This window comes from Schistocerca piceifrons, chromosome 2, assembly GCF_021461385.2.
Source record: "Schistocerca piceifrons isolate TAMUIC-IGC-003096 chromosome 2, iqSchPice1.1, whole genome shotgun sequence".
NCBI lineage: Eukaryota > Metazoa > Arthropoda > Insecta > Orthoptera > Acrididae > Schistocerca > Schistocerca piceifrons.
In genome coordinates this window covers 100799685-100814483 of record NC_060139.1, presented here as the reverse complement: position 1 = coordinate 100814483, position 14799 = coordinate 100799685, and the positions used below count along the sequence as shown (strand labels likewise).

The following is a 14799-nucleotide window of genomic DNA, read 5'->3' as shown; positions in this document are numbered from 1 at the left end:
TTTGCCACATCTTGCAAAGAAAATCAGTCTCATTACTTTATTGTCGCACCTCGTATAAAACTCTCCCCTGACGTTTCGTCTCTGACTGTGGGAGATATCCTCCGAGGTAAAGCGGCAAACTGGAGGAAGATGTCTCCCACAGTCGGAGACGAAATGTCAGGGGAGAGTTTTATACATCGACCACGGCCTTCAGCCCGGAAGTCTTAAGTGAAGATAATACCACTGTATGAGCTACATTTTTGTTTTGTTTTGTTTCGTATCGCCTTTAGGAGCGGATGAAGGTTGTCGTTGTTGTTGTGGTCTTCAGTCCTGAGACTGGTTTGATGCAGCTCTCCATGCTACTCTATGCTGTGCAAGCTTCTTCGTCTCCCAGTACCTACTGCAGCCTACATCCTTTTGAATCTGCTTAGTGTATTCATCTCTTGGTCTCCCTCTACGATTTTTACCCTCCACGCTGCCCTCCAATACTAAATTGGTGATCTCTCGATGTCTCAGAACATGTCCTACCAACCGATCCCTTTTTCTAGTCAAGTTGTGCCACAAGTTCCTCTTATCCCCAATTCTACTCAATACCTCCTCATTAGTTATGTGATCTACCCATCTAATCTTCAACATTCTTCTGTAGCACCACATTTCGAAAGCTTCTATTCTCTTCATGTCTAAGCTATTTGTCGTTCACGTTTCACTTCCATAGGCCGGCCGGAGTGGCCGTGCGGTTCTAGGCGCTACAGTCGGGAGCAGAGCATGGATGTGTGTGATGTCCTTAGGTTAGTTAGGTTTAATTAGTTCTAAGTTCTAGGCGACTGATGACCTCAGAAGTTAAGTCGCATAGTGCTCAGAGCCATTCACTTCCATACATGGCTACACTCCATACAAATACTTTCAGAAACGTCTTCCTGACATTTAAATCTGTACTCGATGTTAACAAATTTCTCTTCTTCAGAAACGCTTTCCTTGCCATTGCCAGCCTACATTTTATATCCTCTCTACTTCGACCAATATCAGTTATTTTGCTCCCCAAATAGCAAAACTCCTTTACTACTTTAAGTGTCTCATTTCCTAATCTAATTGCCTCAGCATCACCCGACTTAATTCGACTACATTCCATTATCCTCGTTTTGCTTTTGTTGATGTTCATCTTATACCCTACTTTCAAGATACTGTCCATTCCCTTCAACTGCTCTTCCAAGTCCTTTGCTGTCTCTGACAGAATTACAATGTCATCGGCGAACCTCAGAGTTTTTATTTCTTCTCCATGGATTTTAATACCTACTCCGAACTTTTCTTTTTTTTCTTTATTGCTTGCTCAATATACAGATTGGATAACATCGGGGATAGGCTACAACCCTGTCTCACTCCCTTCCCAACCACTGCTTGCCTTTCATAACCCTCGACTCTTATAACTGCCATCTGGTTTCTGTACAAATTGTAAATAGCCTTTCGTCCCTGTATTTTACCCCTGCCACCTTCGGAATTTGAAAGAGAGAATTCCAATCAAAGGATCAAGATGGTGGTGCTTACGAAGCCGAGTGAATGTTGCAACAACACTGATTTATGCGTATTCGTAATATCGCTGTGTTGGTCACTCGTGAGTAGTGCGTGCAGTCGAATCAGTCACCCTGAAAGCGCCTCGGTCATAGCAACTCCTGGACTCCCCATCTCCAGACGATCCAAGCCAAGGCACGTTCCCGACTCTGTCTCCTCAAGCTCCTTTCCGGTCGCACGTGGGGTCTGGACCCCTCCACAATCCTCCACACCTATAAATCCCTCATCCGCCCTATCCTTTGTTACGCCCATCCAGCCTGGATCTCCGCCCCCCCTACCTTTTATAAATCCCTCCAAATCCTTGAACGCCATGCTCTCCGCCTTGCCTATCGCATCCGTCTCCCCTCCCCCATGCGGATCCTGTATGATCTCATCCCCTTCCCCCACCTCCTCCTTTTCCTTGAAAGGATACGGATCCTGTACACCTCCCGTAAACTTGATCCTCCTCACCCGCTCGTGTCCCCGATCCTCTCCCACCCCCGCCCCTGCCGCGCCTGTATTCCCACGTCCCACCCGGTCTCCATCTCTCCACCCTCCTTACCCTCTCCCAAGGTGGCTTCCGCCAGCTCCCCCTCCCTGATGATGTCCTCGTCCCCTCCATCTACCCCTCTTATCAACTTTGATCCTCCCCCCCCACTTCCTGTGTCCTCTCCTTTAGGCACCCTCCCTCCCTCCCTTCCCTTCCCTCCTCTTTCCTTTCCCCCCTCCCTCCTCCCCTCTCCACCGGGCTTCCCCTCCCCCTTCCTCCCTCCCCCTCTCTCCTTTGCCCATGGCATCTCTGCTCCCCCCTCTCCCACTCCCCTTCCCATTCCTCCTCCTCCACCTCCTCTCTTGGCAGGTCCCCGGACTCGTACACGCTCAGTGAACATTCGCGCGCCGGAGATCATCGCCGTCAGTGTTTCGTGTGTGTGCCTTCGTTTGTGTGTAGTGTTGTTCGCCGTCACGCCCCCACCGTTCACGTGCCGTCGCCATCATCCATGTTCTGTGCATCGTGTCGCCCAGCGTTAGTGATGTTTCTCGTCCAGCGTGAACGTCTACATGTTTTTTCGATTTTTAGTGTCTACATTTTTTTGCCCACCGTTTTTACTGTCTACTCTGTGCCACCTTTATGTACTACTTGTTGTAACACTCAAGGCTGAAGAGCGGCGTATTGTGCTGCTGCCAGCCCGCCTTTGTATAAGGTGTTAAAATCACAATAAAGAAAAAAAAGAAGGTCATAGCAACGTAGTTCCTTCCGACACGGCAGCGCCCTCTGCAGACAGCACGCCTGTTTCAGAATCTGCTTGTCACAGTCGGCGCGACGGCGACTCGCTCTGGCGGCATTGTCCTTGATCTTGTATGCCGCGCCTCCTTGCCCCTACCGCTGCCCCCACGCATTGCCTCGCTCTCTGTATTTTGTGATCGCGCGCTGCGAGAGACGGCGAAGCAGCTGCCGTAATCTGGAGCGGCGACAGCAACAGCCAGACTGGAAGGCCACTGGCGACCTTGACTCTCGTGGCGCCACATGCCGCCGCTTCCCGTTCCATAGAACCGGCGTCTTTCGAAGAAGGCGTGTCCCACAGCTACTCGCGATCGTTCCGAGAAGGTGTTTATCGTTCTTTGAGTGTACTATATGTTGCAAGGAATATCTGCATCTCAAGCACATCGATGTTGGCGCCAACGCCGACTTGCTGGAGTATCTGTGTTACCACAAGTGTCAACTGTACTATCTCCTCTTTCTCTTTCCTATATCTCTTTCTTTATCCGCTCATAACTTTGTCTATTTTTTATTTCATCCAGCATACCTCATTCTTTCTGTCCCTCTGCTTCCTTGTTGAATCTTCGGTGCACGCACTATCTTCGCAACACACCTTCCAGCCAAGAAGTTATCCTCATTGTTATCACTGCAACTCTTATTTTTTTATCCTCTTTTTAAAAACATTTCTTGATTTATCATTTCGTCAGTCCACTTCACTTTAAGAACTTTTCCCTACAACCGCGTTTCAAAACTATCAAAGCATTTTTCCTCCTTCTTTATAACTGTCCTTATAGCCGTATGACACTACGATTCTGACAAAACACTTGTCGATTCTCTTTCTTAATTCTATTGGAATTCTTTTTCTATCCACGAACCTTCCAGTTTTCAAAAGCTCTGTGTTCTGCTTATTATTTCCTCAACACGGCTTCCATTTTATGCTGTATAATGTGCGTGAAAGATTTTACTTGTATCAATGTGATTGCGTCCAGTAATATTTTGAGGCATCGATCATGTTTGCCGATTCTTGTCACTTTGGTCTTTCCTACGTATATCGTCATTCCGTGGCCTTTTTCCCACATTTACGACCTAAACTATCAAAAATTGTAATGCTTACACCAACAGCGAACACTGCTTGATCATCAGCGTGCTCGACTGACTTCATTGTTTCTGTTTCTACTATTATATTTCCTCCTTTTTCTAATGCTTTGTTTGTTTCTGAGCGTAAGTGTTGAAATGCATTGGTGACATTACTTGCAATCACTGCAAGCGAATTGCCTTATACACCTAGGTGGAGAAGTCTATCAGGTTCATAGTGTCTGTTCCATTTTACTAAAAATTTTCGCAAAGTACAAAATCTGTACAAGAATATCTCTAATGAAATAGAATTTAAATTGAATTTTACGTCTGTATTTGGCAAACGGCTGTAGCGCGCATCACAGAGGATATTTTTTGTTGCAGAATGTTATGTTTCTTTCTGTTCCATTCGCTCATAGATAGGGAGTACAATAACTCCTTAGTCTAAATATACACTCCTGGAAATTGAAATAAGAACACCGTGAATTCATTGTCCCAGGAAGGGGAAACTTTATTGACACATTCCTGGGGTCAGATACATCACATGATCACACTGACAGAACCACAGGCACATTGACACAGGCAACAGAGCATGCACAATGTCGGCACTAGTACAGTGTATATCGACCTTTCGCAGCAATGCAGGCTGCTATTCTCCCATGGAGACGATCGTAGAGATGCTGGATGTAGTCCTGTGGAACGGCTTGCCATGCCATTTCCACCTGGCGCCTCAGTTGGACCAGCGTTCGTGCTGGACGTGCAGACCGCGTGAGACGACGCTTCATCCAGTCCCAAACATGCTCAATGGGGGACAGATCCGGAGATCTTGCTGGCCAAGGTAGTTGACTTACACCTTCTAGAGCACGTTGGGTGGCACGGGATACATGCGGACGTGCATTGTCCTGTTGGAACAGCAAGTTCCCTTGCCGGTCTAGGAATGGTAGAACGATGGGTTCGATGACGGTTTGGATGTACCGTGCACTATTCAGTGTCCCCTCGACGATCACCAGTGGTGTACGGCCAGTGTAGGAGATCGCTCCCCACACCATGATGCCGGGTGTTGGCCCTGTGTGCCTCGGTCGTATGCAGTCCTGATTGTGGCGCTCACCTGCACGGCGCCAAACACGCATACGACCATCATTGGCACCAAGGCAGAAGCGACTCTCATCGCTGAAGACGACACGTCTCCATTCGTCCCTCCATTCACGCCTGTCGCGACACCACTGGAGGCGGGCTGCACGATGTTGGGGCGTGAGCGGAAGACGGCCTAACGGTGTGCGGGACCGTAGCCCAGCTTCATGGAGACGGTTGCGAATGGTCCTCGCCGATACCCCAGGAGCAACAGTGTCCCTAATTTGCTGGGAAGTGGCGGTGCGGTCCCCTACGGCACTGCGTAGGATCCTACGGTCTTGGCGTGCATCCGTGCGTCGCTGCGGTCCGGTCTCAGGTCGACGGGCACGTGCACCTTCCGCCGACCACTGGCGACAACATCGATGTACTGTGGAGACCTCACGCCCCACGTGTTGAGCAATTCGGCGGTACGTCCACCCGGCCTCCCGCATGCTCACTGTACGCCCTCGCTCAAAGTCCGTCAACTGCACATACGGTTCACGTCCAAGCTGTCGCGGCATGCTACCAGTGTTAAAGACTGCGATGGAGCTCCGTATGCCACGGCAAACTGGCTGACACTGACGGCGGCGGTGCACAAATGCTGCGCAGCTAGCGCCATTCGACGGCCAACACCGCGGTTCCTGGTGTGTCCGCTGTGCCGTGCGTGTGATCATTGCTTGTACAGCCCTCTCGCAGTGTCCGGAGCAAGTATGGTGAGTCTGACACACCGGTGTCAATGTGTTCTTTTTTTCCATTTCCAGGGGTGTATCTTCTTGGTTACTGTGAAAGCACTGTTAAGAGAGCTCAAGCTACAAACCGGTTCTCAACAATTTTCTGTGCGCATTTATCGCGATGTAACACGTGTTTTTTACACTACTGGCCATTAAAATTGCTACACCACGAAGAAGACAGGCTACAGACGCGAAATTTTACCGACACGAAGACGATGCTGTGATATGCAAATAATTAGCTTTTCAGAGCATTCACACAAGGTTGGCACCGGTGGCGACACCTACAACGTGCTGACATGAGAAAAGTTTCCAACCGATTTCTCATACACAAAGAGCAGTTGACCGGCGTTGCCTGTTGAAATGTTGTTGTGATGCCTCGTGTAAGGAGGAGAAATGCGTACCATCACGTTTCCGACTTTGATAATGGTCGGATTATAGCCTATCGCGATTGCGGTTTATCGTATCGCGATATTGCTGCTCGCGTTGGTCGAAATTCAATGACTGTTAGCAGAATATGGAATCGGTGGGTTCAGGAGGGTAATACGGAACGCTGTGCTTGATGCCAACGGTCTCGTATCACTAGCAGTCGAGATGACTGGCATCTTATCCGCATGGCTGTAACGGATCGTGCAGCCACGTCTCGATCCCTGAGTCAACATACGGGGACGCTTGCAAGACAAAAACCATCTGCACAAACAGGTTGACGACGTTTGCAGCAGCATGGACTATCAGCTCGGAGACCATGGCTGCGGTTACCCTTGACGCTGCATCTTAGACAGGAGTGCCTGCGATGGTGTAATCAACGACGAACCTGGGTGCACGAATGGTAAACGTCAGGTGGTTGTTCTGGGTTCTGATTTCTCAGGATCTATGCACCCAAGTTGCGTGAAAATGTAATCACATGTCAGTTCTAGAATAATATATTTGTCCAATGAAGACCCGTTTATCATCTCCATTTCTTCTTGGTGTAGCAATTTTAATGGCCAGTAGTGAATTTATATGCTTCTAGTACCGTTCTTCATCATTTTTGTGACATTTTCTCGGGATTCTCATGACTGTGTGACCATAGGCGCTGCCATCATTTGTATCCAGCCGATGCCCTTTTGGTCCAATCTGATAAAAAATCCACACAGCAGACAGTTTTTTGCAGAGGTTGCGCTAGCGTTTAATAAAAAATTTCTTACATGGGCTAAGTTCACGGCGCATCCCATTAATAAATCGAATCGTGCGATCCCTCAGTGAAACAATCTGCTAATTCCACGTTATATTTCGAAGTCTTGTAGCTCCTATTATTTATATATGTCTCCATCTGTGGCTGACTGTGACATTTTTATCTTCTGTGAAACGTTGATCTTTTAAATTTACATTCATTTAGATGTAGCTGCCAATATGTGGACTTTATTGGTGTCATGTGAAAACTTGACTGACTGTGTGTATGTTTCGTACACAGATAAGAGCATCGCAAGAGATAGATTTAAAGCTGTAATTAGCAGTACACGTTGAGTTTGCAGCACACCCGTATTTTCTTCCATTACGCTCCGTTATTCAAAAGTTGCCTTCGAGAAAGTTTTCAGTTCAGTCTGGGTATACATCGTCCATAAAGTTTCAGTGGGCCACCGACTGCAAATACTTTTGAAAGCAACGAGATACAGCTTACTTGCAGAGTGGTTTTCTATAGTCGCCGAAGATAAAATGACAGGATACGTCTCAGATGGTAGCACGTATATGTGTAAGAAGGTGTTTGGCTAAATAAGAGTCGTTCGTGGAGTGCTTCGGAGGATGGAGAGAGAGAGAGAGAGAGAGAGAGAGAGAGAGAGAGAGAGATGGGGGGGGGGGAGGGGGGACGACAACGCATTGTGCTACAGCTATTCTAGGATGGAACTCACTCTATTTGCTGTGACTTTTTAACATAGAAAATGTTTTAAAACTCAGTGAGAATGACAATCCCGGTGAGAAGTTACATGATTAGAAATTGAAGTATTAGCGTACTACCGCACTAAGAAAGCCGCGCTGCCGTGGCGGAATACAACACGATTCTCACACCATAGTTCTGTTTTATCAACTGATCATTACAGAAAATCGAGTTTCTGATCAGATCTTGTTGATATTTAAAGAATTTTTGTAAAGAAAGTTTTACGCGGAGTACTGGAGCAAAGCATTGAAAGCTTCGACTTTAGAAATCGATCCTGTCACTCAAGATCTCACTCACTCGGAAGTACTACGATTTTAGGTTTCCTTATACCTACTACGGTGGCAGATAGTTACTAATTTGCACACCTTCCTTGAAAGCAAACACGTAGGATTTCATAATTAAAGACTTGTGAAACCAAAACGCCGTGAGGAGGAAACCCTGCCAGCACAGCTTCGCGTGCAGTATCACGTGTGACGCAAACACTGTGCACTGTGTCCGCTGATGCACGGGACCAGTACAGGGCAAGCGGAGGCATCGTCAGGCTGCCGTCGCCGGGCACGCACTGGCCCGTAGCTCACACCCTGGCAGGTGGCCGAACTAGCGACTCAGATGTGACCTTGAACGGCACTCCCAGGAACTCACTGTGCCAGCTAGCGTTTCAGGTAGAGGTGGGTCGAACTCGTTCATTCCCGTGAACTACTTCATTCATTTCACTCTTTGCCGTGAAGCGTTCATATGAAGTAGTTCATTCGTGAAGTACGGAAGCCTAGCGAAGTTGCCCAGTTCGCCGCTCAGCCGCTGCTACGCTCGCTTCGCCTCGCTCGTACAATAAAGCTTCGTAATACTTCACAATTTTACCAACAGATGGCAGAACTATGGAGTAACGTGCACGCAACGTTTTACGCTCTTACAGCGTCTGATTTATCTTAAATACAGCATGGTCGAAGGGGACAAAGGGCGTTTCTGTCTGTGTCCAAGTGTCTGAACAATTTTATCTTGGACTTTACGCCCGTGAACGGCACCTTGTATTTTAAAAAGTGTTTGGCTCCGTTTATATGTCCACCATCTTTTTTCTCTAATTGTCTTCATTTTTATCTTTTGTGTTTCTCTACGCCCAAAGAGCGGCGTAGTATGCTGCTGCAGGCCTGCCTGTATACAGGTTTCAAAATGACAATAAAGAAAAAAAAGGGGGACAAAGGAAAGATGAACAGAGAAGGCTGTCACATATAAAGAAGGTACTACATTTAATCTTGCTCGGCATTTTCTCATGAAGCCCCCAAAAAAGTCTTTATCTGCCAAATGAAACATTATTTGTTGTATTCATGAACTGAAAAATAGGGCTACCAACGAAATGCAGTCCAATTTTATGTTCCTTTTAAAATTTAATCCAAAATAGAATGAGTATATTTAACACTGTCACAAAGTCTATATACCTACGGTAAGTAATTATTCAGAAGTTTTCCTGTAGATTTTATTTTTGTTGACAATAATAACCCACTAGATTCAAAACGTAAACTGTCACCTGTAGTCACTGGTACGATTTCGGGTAAAATCCCTCTTTCAGTGTTATTAACAAACCTTTTATTTTCATGTTTGCTGTGCGTGCTCACACAGATAGCCACTTCGTTTCTATCTTTAATATTCATTTGTATTCAAGCGCTGCCAACGGTAGGCTACCCGTAGACGCGAAGTTTAACTGCACAAATAGTCACGGGTAATGATGTCAGCACTGCAGGTAGCAGCTGACGCTGCCTTCTCCTCACCCCTCACCTCCTCCCCCCGTCCTAAACCTATCGTTCCCCACTAACACCGCGTGATTCGTCGACAGGCAGGACAGGGAGGAGTGAAGTGATGGGAGGAGGAGTGACGTGGGTGAGGGAGAGGGGAAGAGAGTGAGTGAACTAGAAAAAAGTGTGGAGTGTGCTATCTGTGAAGAGTTTGAAGTACCAGTTCATTGAAATTGAATGGTTAGTTCACACTTCACAGGAGTGAAGCGTTCATTTGAACGACTCATTCACGAGCTCCCCATCACTAGTTTCAGGCTGTTGGGTCAGTAGTATTTGATTGCTCGAGGTCAGCACTGCAGCTGGCTGTTGCAGTGACTGGACACGTTGATCCCGAAATCCTCTTTTTTCTGACGAAGAGAGACTGCATTTACTTGGATACATATATCCACAAAAGATCTTAAAATCACCATCAATGACTTCAAGGGCCTGTGCATGATGTGAAGGCAACTATCTTTGCGAAGTAAAATCGACTGTCAGAAGCAATCTTACGAGTGTTACTAGTTACTTCAGAAATATAGTTGAGCCGTGGCGGGCTCGAGTCACGCTTGTCTTGGGTTAAACCTTGGTTGCAGCCATGCAGTTTTATTTCTCCTGTGGTTATCACGATAATGTTTCTGTCCTCTCCCTGAGTATCTAGTATCGATACTAGTACTGCTATACTGTCCTTGGTGTGGCGGATATAGTATCAGGCTGGGCGGTGTGTGACCAGTCGGTCGGTTGGCTTGGGGCAGTAAGGAAGTCTGTTGCCCGTGCACTGGCCAGGGCGGTTGGAGTGCGAGATGCTGCTTGCGGGTGCTACGAAGTTCGTCGCCCACCGATCTTGGACATGGAAGTTGAGTCCTCACTTAACCTACTATCGAGCCTCGACTGTTTACATTTCCTCGTTTGATCCTGGTTGTCGCTTTTGGGACATTCCTGCGAGCAACAATGTGTGTGTATTCAAGTCGGCTAGGATTCCAGCTGTCTTCCTGTAGAGTTTAAATTAATTTATTCCCTGTTATTGAAGTTGATCAGCGGTATCTTCTGCCTTGTGGCCGTTGACGTTCTGGTTACCTGCCTTGGTTGTTAAAGTAATTTTCGGCGGTGTATTTTCGTCATCGTGTTGTTGCTGTCCAGCGTGGCGTGTAGTTCGACAGCTCAGGTGTTGTTGGTCGTTGTGGGCGCCAATATTCTGTGTGTCATTGTATTGAAATCTAGTGGTCGTTTTGCTGGTTGCGTGGAGCGGAACTGATTTTGTTGGTTGGTCGGTCGGCTGTCTGTCGGTTGGGTTGCCTTCAGATTAAGAAGTCGTTGGACAGGCTTCCTGTCTCAGCTAAACGAGCGTTAGTGTTACAATCCCAGGCCGACCCTTGGAAACTTATGAGCGCCGTTCCTTGCGTGTTACATAGTAATTTCCCTGATTGGGTTTTAGTTATATGACTTTTTCTATACTTTAAGCCGTTAAACATATTAAGTTGATATGTGGCCTTCAACCGAGTATTAATATCTCTAAAATTAATGTTCTTGTCTTGTCCTTAAGGCATGAGATTTTTGTTCTTTATAGGGGCCTTCAGCCGAATTTTATATGAAATGTCTTGAGATACGGCGTACTCCCTTTTAAAATTGAAACTTTTCTTTCTAGGGCTTAAGCCGTTAAATTATTTGCTGATGTGCAGCCTTCAGCCGAGTTTTAATATCTCTTAAATTAATGTTCTCGTCTTGTCCTTGAAGCACGACGTTGTTATGCTTTTGTATGGGCCCTTCAGCCGAATTTTCCACGAAATGTCTTAAGACAAGGCATTCTGCCTTTTGATTGAAACTCGTCTTATTGCTTAATATGTGGCCTCCATCGAAGTTTCATTAAAATTAAATTGCTAAGGCCTTCAGCCTGTTTAGATTCAAGATTTAGAAAAGATTCTTGGGTGAAACCTCCAGAAGAACGTTGTATTTCACTTTCTTGCTTAGGCGTTGTGTCTTGGATTTTGAGTGTGGCCTTCAGCCAAGGAGGTCGATTAAAGTTTTGAGTGTTTTGCATCCTTGTTGTAATATTGTGTGTTGATAAATAAACCTGTATGTTGAGTGCAATTGACAGCAACTTATTTTGGCCCCTTTCCACAACCTAATCCGCTCTGTCCTGCTAGCCCAGGCATTTCAATAGTGACAAACGTTGTGGGATACCCCTTAATATCGTGTCGGACCTCCTTTTGCCCCGCCTAGTGTAGCGACTTGACGTGACATCGATTCAACAAGTCGTTGGAAGTCCTCTGCAGAAATACTGAACCATGCTGTCTCTGTAGCTGTCCATAATTGCGAAAATGATGCCGCTGCAGGATTTTGTGCACCAACTGACCTCTCGATTACGCCCCATAAATGACCGATGAGATTCATGTCGGGCAGTCTGGGGTGGCCAAATCATTCTCTCGAATTTTCCAGAATGTTCTTTAAACCTAACGCCAACAATTGGGGCCCGGTGACAGTGCATTGTCATCCATAAAAATTCCGCCTTTGTTTTGGACTCTCATTCGGGAGGACAACAGTTCAAACCCTCGTCTGGCCATCCTGATTTAGGTTTTCCGTGATTTCCCTAAACCGCTTCACGCAAATTCTCGGACGGTTCCTTTGAAAGGCCACAGGCGATTTCCTTCCCCATTTTTACCTCATCCGATGGGACTGAAGACCTCGCTGTTTGGTCCCATCCCCCAAATCAACCAGCCAACCAACGTTGTTTGGGAATGGCTGTAAATAGTCTCCAACTAGCCGAACACAATCACTTTCAATCAATGATTGGCAAAGATCAGTTCTTTTGGACCAGAGGACCGAGTACATTCCATGTAAACACAGCCCACATCTTCATCTTGCACAGTGCCTTCTTGACAGCTTGGATTCATGGCTTCATGGGGTCTGCGCCGCACTCGAAGCCTACTATCAGCTCCTACCTACTGAAATAGGGACCTACCCGACCGGGCCATAGTTTTCCAGTCGTCTAGGATCCAAATGATACGTCACGGGGCCTGGAGAGGCGCCGCAGGCGATGTCGTGCTGTTAACAAAGGCAGTCACAGCAGCCATCTGCCGCCATAGATCATTAACTCCAAATTACGCCGCACTGTCCAACCCAACACGTTCGTCGTACGTCTCACATTGATTTCTGCGGTTATTTCACGCTGTGTTGCTTGCCAGACAATTCTGCACAAACGCCGCTGCTCTCGTTCCTTAAGTGGAGGCCGTCGCCCACTGCCTTGTCCGTGGTGCGAGGTGACGCCTAAATGATATTTTCGGCACATTCTTGACATTGTGGATCTTGGAATGTGGAAATCACCTAAGTACAAATGACAGCTCCGCCAACGCACTGCCCTTTTACACCTCGTGTATCGAATACTTCCGCCGTCTGTATTCAGTATGTGCATATCTCTAACCCATTACTTTTGTCACGTCAGTGTATTGATCCAAAAAAAATTCTTCTTCTACATTAAAAGAACGTTCATTCATTGCCTCTGAGATAGTAAATTATCTACTTCCACTAATTTACTGTACAGACACCGATCAGAGCTTTTCGCAACTGTGTATGTTCAATTATTCATATAACAATGTAAACAATATGTAGAAGTTACTTGACTGGTATGTCATAAGCAACGGAAATCATCGAAGTTCGCAAGTACACTACCAGCCATTAAAATTGCTACACCACGAAGATGACGTGCTACAGACGCGAAATTTAACCGACACGAAGACGATGCTGTGATATGCAAATGATTAGCTTTTCAGAGCATTCACACAAGTTGGCGCCGGTGGCGACACCTACAACGTCCTCACATGAGGAAAGTTTCCAACCGATTTCTCATACACAAACAGCAGTTGACTGGCGTTGCATGGTGAAACGTTGATGTGATGCATCGTGTAAGGAGGAGAAATGCGTACCACCATTTCCGACTTTGATAAAGGTCCGATTGTAGCCTATAGCGATTGCGGTTTATCGTATCGCGACACTGCTGCTCCCGTTGGTCGAGATCCAATGACTATTAGCAGAATATGGAATTGGTGGTTTCAGGAGGGTAATACGGAACGCCGTCTGGATCCCAATGGCCTCGTATCACTAGCAGTCAAGATGACTGGCATCTTATCCGCATGGCTGTAATGGATCGTGCAGCCACGTCTCGATCCCTGAGTAAACAGGTGGGGACGTTTGCAAGACAACAACCATCTGCACGAACAATTAGACGACGTTTGCAGCAGCATGGGCTATCAGCTTGGAGACCACGGCTGCGGTTACCCTTGACACTGCATCTTAGACAGGAGCGCCTGCGATGGTGTACTCAACGACGAACCTGGGTGGACGAATGGCAAAAAGTCCTTTTATCGGATGAATCCAGGTTCTTTTTACATCATCATGATGGTCGCATCCGTGTTTGGCGACATCGCGGTGAACGCAAATTGGAAGGGTCTATTTGTCGTCGCCACACTGGCGTATCACCCGGCGTGATGGTATGGTGTGCCATTGGTTACACGTCTCGGTCACCTCTTGTTCGCGTTGACGGCACTTTGAACAGTGGACGTTACATTTCAGATGTGTTGCGACCCGTGGCTCTACCCTTCATTCGATCTCTGCGAAACTCTAGATTTCAGCAGGACAATGCACGACCGCATGTTGCAGCCCTGTACGGGCATTTCTGGATACAGAAAATGTTCAACTGCTGCCCTGGCCAGCACATTCTCCAGATCTCTCACAAATTGAAAACGTCTTGTCAATGGTGGCCGACCAACTGGCTCGTCAGAATACGCCAGTCACTACTCTTGATGAACTGTGGTATCGTGTTGAAGCTGCATGGGCAGCTGTACCTGTACATGCGATCCAAGCTTTGTTTGACTCAATGCCCAGGCGTATCAAGGCCGTTATTACGGCCTGAGGTGGTTGTTCTGGGTACTGATTTCTATGCACACAAATTGCATGAAAATGTAATCACATGTCAATTCTAGTATAATGTATTTGTCCAATGAATACCCGTTATCATTTGCATTTCTTCTTGGTGCAGCAATTTTAATGGTCAGTTGTGTATAATTTAAGTTGTAACAAAAATCTACATTTACTTGCTTGGAATTCTCAATATTTTCTGTTGTGACTTGGCAAGACAGCCAAGTCACTATGAGAGGAAGCCGAAAGGCACGCGCTTAAGCTCACGCAGGCTGGCGCGAGGTCTGGAACAGTTAAGGGAATTAATAGTAGCAAATAAAGTACATAGTTGATGTAATACTTAACTTTAATCCATAAGTGGTGTACATCGCTCTTGACGGTACATGCTTCACATAATAAATATCAATTGAATACGGCGCCTTGCTAGGTCGTAGCAAATGACGTAGCTGAAGGCTATGCTAACTATCGTCTCGGCAAATGTGAGCGTTTTTGTCAGTGTAGCATCGCTAGCAAAGT

The 14799-nt window shown here is 46.6% G+C and overlaps 1 protein-coding gene across 1 annotated transcript in view; it reads left to right on the top strand.

Annotated features, from left to right (window-relative positions):
- LOC124777166 overlaps positions 1-14799 on the top strand; it is a 686524-nt gene that overhangs the window by 20729 nt on the left and 650996 nt on the right. The gene's annotated exons all lie outside the window — the stretch shown is intronic.